Source organism: Nannospalax galili, unplaced genomic scaffold (assembly GCF_000622305.1).
Source record: "Nannospalax galili isolate Female #2095 unplaced genomic scaffold, S.galili_v1.0 scaffold450, whole genome shotgun sequence".
Taxonomy (NCBI): domain Eukaryota; kingdom Metazoa; phylum Chordata; class Mammalia; order Rodentia; family Spalacidae; genus Nannospalax; species Nannospalax galili.
This window is the reverse complement of record NW_008329134.1, coordinates 863,149-871,012: the sequence shown is the minus strand read 5'-3', so window position 1 is coordinate 871,012 and position 7,864 is coordinate 863,149.

Genomic DNA, 7,864 nt, shown 5'->3' with positions numbered 1-7,864 from the left:
CTCAATCAGGGGTCATTAACACCCTTCAGACATACACAGAAGGCTTTTGGCAGTGCAAGGAGATACTTTTGCTTGTCTAAATTCAGACTGAGCCGCTAGCATCTAGGTGTTGGAGGTAAGGAGTGCTGCTAAATGCTCCACGGCGCACAAGAAGCTCGTTCTCCTTTTCCCAGTACAGAACAATTGAATCCAGAATGTCCATAGTGTCTTGGCTAAGGAAATAAAAGGGTTTTGTCTGTTTCTGAGTGATTCTGGTCATATTTTATTTTTCAGCTGATAAATTGATTATTATTATAATTTTTATTAAGAAATTATTGGAAGTTAATGCCATATTAGTAAATCAAGGTAAAAAAAATATTGTTTCAAATGTTTTGATTGTGTGAAAACAAATCTTTGATAGTCTTGTTTGGTTGCTTAGGTAACAGATGTAGGTGTTCTGTTTTAGAAGAAGTATCACCATGGCAAGCATTTATACCACACTCTACCATGTTTACTTAAAATCAGTGTTTACATACAAATTAAAGAAAATTCAAGTGGGAAGTAATAATGTGATTAATAAGAGGCAAGAAATTTTTAAATGTTATCTCACACTAAACCTATTATTAGGCGTGGTAGCATAGTCTATAATCCCAGTTTTCAGGAAGAGAAGGGAGGATCACAAGTTTTAGGTAATTTGGGGTGACATAACAAGACCCTGTTTCAGGAAGAAACATAGACCTATTTATGAACTACGTGTGTGTGTGTGTGTTAAGTTAAATAAGCAGGGAGTCAGTCTAAAGCTGGCTCCATACTGACGGTATGACTTAGTATATAAACAAAATGAAACCTAACTTAACTTGTTTAGCAGTGTGACAAACAGCCAACCACAGACAGCCAAGAGTCAGTCAGCCAACTTATTCTTTCATCCTCAAATAAGACAAATTTTTCATCATACCAAAAACAAGTAACACAAGTTCCTAGCCCTAGCCATAGCCAGAGGGGTTTCTTTATTTCTGTGCTCCTGTGGTCAGATTGGGGTTACTACACCTCTTCTGCTTTGGCTCTATCTTTGCTCAAATAATTGTAATATGTATATGTATATATATAAATATACACACATAAATACATATATATGTATATTCTATTTTGAAATTTTAAGACTTGAAAATATCTATTACTCAATTTCAGGGACTATATAAAGTAGGTTATACTGGCTTATACAAAGCGAAACAGAATTATTAGTCAGGGCAACGTCTGGCTTTGAAAATAGGAGGCCATGAAGCAAGAAATGCAGACGGGCCTTCAAGGTTGGAAACAGCAAAGGATGGTTCCTCTAGGACCTCCAGAAGGAACCCAGCTCTGCCTACAGTGTGATTCTAGATTTAGAAAAATCACATGAGCATTCTAAAATTCACAAGTAGCAGACACTACTCATGCTATTTTAGAGTTGTAAGTATTGTTTCTGACTTCTTACTAATTCTATTATTTTGGCCATTTTGCTTTCCTATCAAAGCCAGTTGTCTCACATAGAACATGGCCGCAATGATTCAGAATTACAGAGTAGATTTTAGGACTCACTTATTTCACACAGTGTTTGCCATAACTGCATAAGCAAGAATTATTATTATTTATTGTCTTATAATTCACAGAGTTGTTGATCCAGAATGATGGCATAACCATCCTAAGATTAGCTGCCTCTCACCTCCTTGTAAAGAGGAACAGTAACACTATCAGTTTCCCTGTGCTGCAAGCACTTTTACCCACTGAGAAAGATACAGATTCCCTTTCTCTACTCTTTAGGCCCTCATAATTGCACTAGAACCACTGGACTTTTGGGTATATATATATATAACTTAACTTAAAATCCTTACTTTCTTCATATCTGCAAATGCGTTTTGGGGACGTTAGATAACAAAGTTTCTTGGAAAAAGGATCTTTGGGAACCATTATTTTATCAAAGCAACGTGTGTATTTGTGCATACCCATGCATTTCTGCACATGCACACACAAAGCTGGATCGGTGTTGTCTACAAATATTGTATTTCTTGAAGTTATAAATAGCTGTAAATTCAGTTACTTGAGAAATCAAATGCGGTTCTGAGGAAAATAGACCATAAAATTCTGAGTTAAACATTTTGATCAAAGATGAGTATGATATAGGATCCATGAGTGAAGTGGAACTCTATTTCTCATTCTCTTGTGGTATATTACAGTTATACCATTTTAATTTTCATTTTTCTCTAGTTGCAAAATAACACTCGAGATAAAATGATGTGTCTTACAATATACTTAAAAAGATGCAATAATTATTGTAGGTAGATACTTTGTCAATACAACAATTACAGCGACCAAGTATCACTTGAAATATAGCAATTCCTTTCCTAATCTGAGGTGTGAAAATACCTTTTCATCTTCTTTGTAGGACAATTTTTTTGGAAAAAGTAGTCAATATTATATAATTTCAGATAACTTACATGATCACTGTAAATGCTCACTTCTTTGAAGAAGTAAATAAGTATTTCCTATCCTACAATAGGAGAGGTGATACCTGGCCATTATTTGTCTAACTCTATCTGTGCAGAGTATAAAAATGGAAAAGGAATAAACATGAACAGAGGCTTTATATCTATCATATTACAGCTTGCCCAATCCATTGTTGTATAAAGGAGAAAAAAAATATCCTTAATTCTTTTACTTTCTTGAAACCTGGGAAAGTTGGTTTGAAGGGGTCCTGCTCTTTAAATTCCTATCCAATGTTAGCAATTTTGTATCATGTTGCCATTGTTGGTATGGAGGGGGTGATCACATGCAAAATGTGTTAAGTAAACTGCATGCCAAAAATCAAGGAGTTTTCATGTTTAACTTTCATAAGTAACCTTTTGATATATTATATATGCAAAAATTAACTGAGGAAAAGACATGGTATAGGTGCTAAGGAGATGATCATTATTTTATTGCTTCTTTAATATTTGCAAAGAGATAAAATATGCCCGGTGTGGTGGTGCACACCTTTAATCCCAGTACTCTGGAGGCAGATGCAGGCAGATCTCTGTGGGTTCAAGGCCAGTCTGGCCTACATAGTGAGTTCCAGGAGAGCTGGGGCTACAGGGAGACCCTATCTCAAAGGGACCAAATTATATATATCCATGGCTTTATTTTCTCATAAATAAGTTCTTATGCTAGACAGAAATCACAACTTCAAGATAGAACATAAAAAGGTATGTGTTTCCAAGGGCTGTGTATCAAAATATTTACAGACTGGATGACTTAAACCCACAGAAATGTTCTGTCACTATTCTAGAGACCAGCAGTAGAAACTTGGGGTGTCTGCAGGGTTGTTTTTTCCAGAGGCTAAGAGGTCTTCTGTGCCAAGTCTGCCTCCTAGCTCTGATAAAAAGAATCCACAATGGCACTCCTTAACCTGTCAACACATCACTTAACCTCTTCAGGTTTTCACATGGTCTGTCATTTGAATCTCTCTGTCCAAAATTCTCTGTTCTCACAAGGAACCAGCCATATAAGAACACTGTTCTCTAACAATCTAATTATAACTCGATTATATCTGCAAAGATGCTCTTTCATGGGAACCAGGAGTAAGTCTTAAATGTTTGTCTTTTGAGAACACAACACAACCAGAAAAGGAAAAGGAAAAGATTGTTGAGAAGTGTTAAACGTGTAAAGAAAGCCAGAGATTTCGGAGTCAGTTAAAGAATGAGGCCATTCCATTTTCTGTCTTCTGGAATGGTTTACATCAGCATGGGACTCCTCTGAGTCCTTTTCAGACATACTGAGTCAGAACACGATTTAATACAGTGTCTCGGTTACTCAAGTACTAATGTTTTATTTGAGAAGTCTCATCCAAGGCCCACAATATGGGGCTTTATTGGATGATGCTACAGTCCAAAGCACGCCATTTGTGACTTTTCTGATTTGTTTTGTAGCTTCAAAATGACACTTAAAATAAGATAATGTCTTTTCCTAGCCTGATCAGACAAAATATGTAATTATAGGGAAACATTTACCCAAATATTACCCAAACAAATATTCCATTTAATATTGCATAAACATAAAAATGTGCAATGTCTCACAATAGAAGCTCACCCACATAGAGTGAAAAGCAGCTCCTTCTGAAGTGAAAGTGTTTGCATATATGTGATGATTCACAGGGTAGGATTCTTCTTGAGTTTCAATGTCTTCATAGCCTATTCCAATCCTTACCTTGTTCATCTCTTCTGAGCAGTGATCAGGAAGAAGGAACAGTGATGTGAGGGAGATATTTATGGCCACAAGCGTGCCCATCCACTGATGACAGTCCTGTCATATGCATGTCTTCCTGTGAGGGAAAGTTATAACTGTAATCCAGTTATGTACTTAGGAAGAAGAGGGAAAATCATATGACATACTACAAAAAACTCTGCCTCAGGTGTGAGTATGAGGCAGCAGATGACAGCTGACTAATCTGTAAAATCTTATGTCGTGGTTTTTAATCCTTGGCATTTCAAATGCTGATTTTTAAGGGAAGTATAAGAAACTGAATACTTTTTATTACAATCTGCTACAGACTCTAAACGTCTAATGTGAAGCATGTGACAAATCATTAAATAGAAATAAAGAGAACTACTTATCAGCACCTGATTTTTCATATATTTATTCTTCACTACAACAAGTATTTTAGTTGCCTAGACTGTGTATTGTGTGAAGCACTAAGAATAAAGAAATAGGACACAGATTCCAAACTCAGGATTCTCAGTCTATAAAAAATTGTTCTCTGATTTAGTTTCACATTGGGATTCTCCAGGCAGCTGTAATTTCTTTTAAGAGATTGATTCACTCCTTTATTTGCCCAGATTAGGGGCACCATAGGTTATGATAGTCCCATTTAATGTTGTCCATATATATATATATATTTAACAGAGCATGGGATAATGGTTTATTTCCAGAAGAGTGGGTGCCACATATTTATGGATCTGCCATAAAGTTCACACTCAAATACAGATCCTGTGAACTCCAAACAGCCACACAAAATTATGAGAGAGGTGCCGCTTGGTGTTCTCAGTGTATATATCCTTTACCCTTCCCCACATGCAGCTAAGGTCTACTGATTGGGGGGCGACGGTAACTGACTCTCCCCTCGACTCCTTGATGACAGTGGGAAGGAGGTGTGACTATAGCTTGCTGGCATAGTTTTCAGAGGACATTTCCAGTTAACAATCCACCCCTTCCTCAAGCTCTTACCTTCTTTCCACCAACCTCTTTCACAAAAGTCTCTGAGCCTTGGAGGGGTGGTAGATGTGGGATGATCTTCCTCCCATTGTGGCAAGGCACTGGACTTTCAGTTTCTGCATCATCTGTTTTCCATTGGCTGTTGGCCTATTTCAGTGGGATTCCATCTACTATAAATACACAAACAGCAAGAAGCAAAAAAATCTAACAATGCCTACTGTAATAACTTAACCTATGGTGTAAACACAAATGCTTGATCAGTGCTTTAGCAGGTGCATCGTTTCCATCTAACAAAGCAATTGCAGTGACTTCCCACTGGGGCCTATATTCCAGCTTTAAATTTTAATGAGTAGATGACTAGGTTCCACTCTAGAATCAGGAACTCTGGGGGCAGGAGGGATGAGAGAGAATGAGAGAGAGAGAGAGAGAGAGAGAGAGAGAATTTAAAAATGCTTCTCATCAATTGTTTTGGTAATTTTTAACTTCAAGCTGAAAGTGTGGCTGATGACAACTATAAAAATCACGTTTGCCACTTTTGCTTGAAGTTTAAGAACACAGAAACACAGGGGCATCATTTATAGTGTCGTAGTGCCACACTCCTAGTTCACCTTTTCACAGCTTCTCTGTTGTCCCTCTTACCCTAATGGTTAGTTGGTGATCTTATGTCCCAGATCTCCAAGAAAACAGAAATCATCTGTAACAAACATATATAGATTCCTACATTCAAATTCAGCCACCTACCAGCCACTGTACCATATTATGGTATGCCATGCAGAACTTGGTCACAATATGCAGGCTACATAATGATCCCAGAAGAGAAAAATTCAATGCAAAGATCTGAAAGGACTGACTGAATGAAGGTTAGGGAAGTTTCTGTTATGATTCAAAAACTGTGAAAATTAAAGTATTGGAAACTATGTAAAAGACCCTGGTCTCCTCCAATATTTAAATGGTAATTTTCAGAAACATATTTGGAAACTTATAAGACCATGTATATATATATATACCATATCCCTGTGTATTACAATCAGAGACTTTGTTATGACTCTCCATTTCTAAAAGTTACATGAATGTTTTTCAGTGATAAAATATTGCCAAGGAATTATCATGATGGGATATTGCTCCATCATGACCCATATGATTTATCTTGTATTTTACATTGTCAGTAATAACATAGTATTCTTATGTTGATTTCTTGTATGAATACTGTGTTCTGTCTTCTCATTTTCAGTTTGTCTATCCTTTAAGATAAAATATGCTTCACCTAAACTGCACACATAAACATTTCCTCTTTTTCTGGTTATACTATCTCTATCTTTTAATAGGATCTCAAATGCAGACTCATTTAGATTTTTCATACTATTGCCATTATAAGACTGGAGTCTTTCATCTTGAAGTTTGGTTTTATTTTTCATTTGGTTTTCTTCTAGCTTTTTCCCTTTCTTCGGAGTGAATCAAATATTGTTAACATATCATGCTTCCTTCTGTGTTATATTTTACCTAAAATATTTTACCTAAAATCCTTTATGTTAGTGTCAATAGTTTCTTTAAAGAAATAAAAAAATCTTTAAACCAACCAAATTTAATTTAAACTAACCTATTGCCTTATAAATATAATACAAATCTTCAAATTTATTATTTGCTTTCTGTTTTCAAAATTTTAATTCAATAAATGCATATGTACTATAGTTATTTTGCCATTATCAGTATATAGTTTTATTTTTAAAGTAGCTTTATTGATTTGTTGAGAATTTCATACAAATATTTTGATCATATTCAGACCCCTTTACTATCTCGACCTCCCCTTTCATTCCCCAAAGACTTCATGTTTTTATTTTTAAAAATTATTTTATTTTTATTTTATGTGTATGAGTGCATTGCCTGCATACATGTAAGGGCACCCATGTAATGCAATGCTCACAGAAGTCAGAAGAGGGTATCAGATCCCTTCAGAACTGGAGTTACATATGATTGTTAGCCACAGTGTGGGAGCTGGGACTGAACTCAGGTCCTCTACAAGAGCAGCTGGTGCTTTTAACTGTTGATCCATCTTTCTGGCCCTCTTCTATTATATTTCAAGACCAGTTGAGTCTAATTTGTGTTCCCCAAATACTCTTGGGTTTGGGTTCATCACCTCGAGCCTAGTCCATCCACCCAGCATCACACCCTTTGAAAAAACTGACTCTCCATCTGCCAGGAGCTATCAATTGCCTCAGCTTGGACTGGGTCTTCTTGCCAGCCTCCCGCTCCATACCAATATTTGGTTGACTTGGGCTTGTGTAGATCTTGAATATGGTGTCACAAATACTGTGTGGCTTCTGCCCTGTAGTGTCTGGAAAAATGTTATCATTGTATTCATCCACCAACTCTGGCTCTTACGATCTTTCTGCCCCTTCTTTTGCAAAGATCCCTGAGACTTGGGATGAGAGTGTATGACAGAGGTGTCCCATTTAGAGTTGAGAATTCCAAAATCTTTTTATCTTTTTTTTTTTCAAATTTATCATTGGACTTTTTTTTTACAGTAATTCAGATTTTTTGGCATAATTATTACAGATTTGATAAATACATTTTATATCTCATAATAGTGATGAAGATTATACAAAAGCTATTAAAACAATTATAAGAATAAATTCAATTGTCACTTTAGTATCTGGAAGAGCCT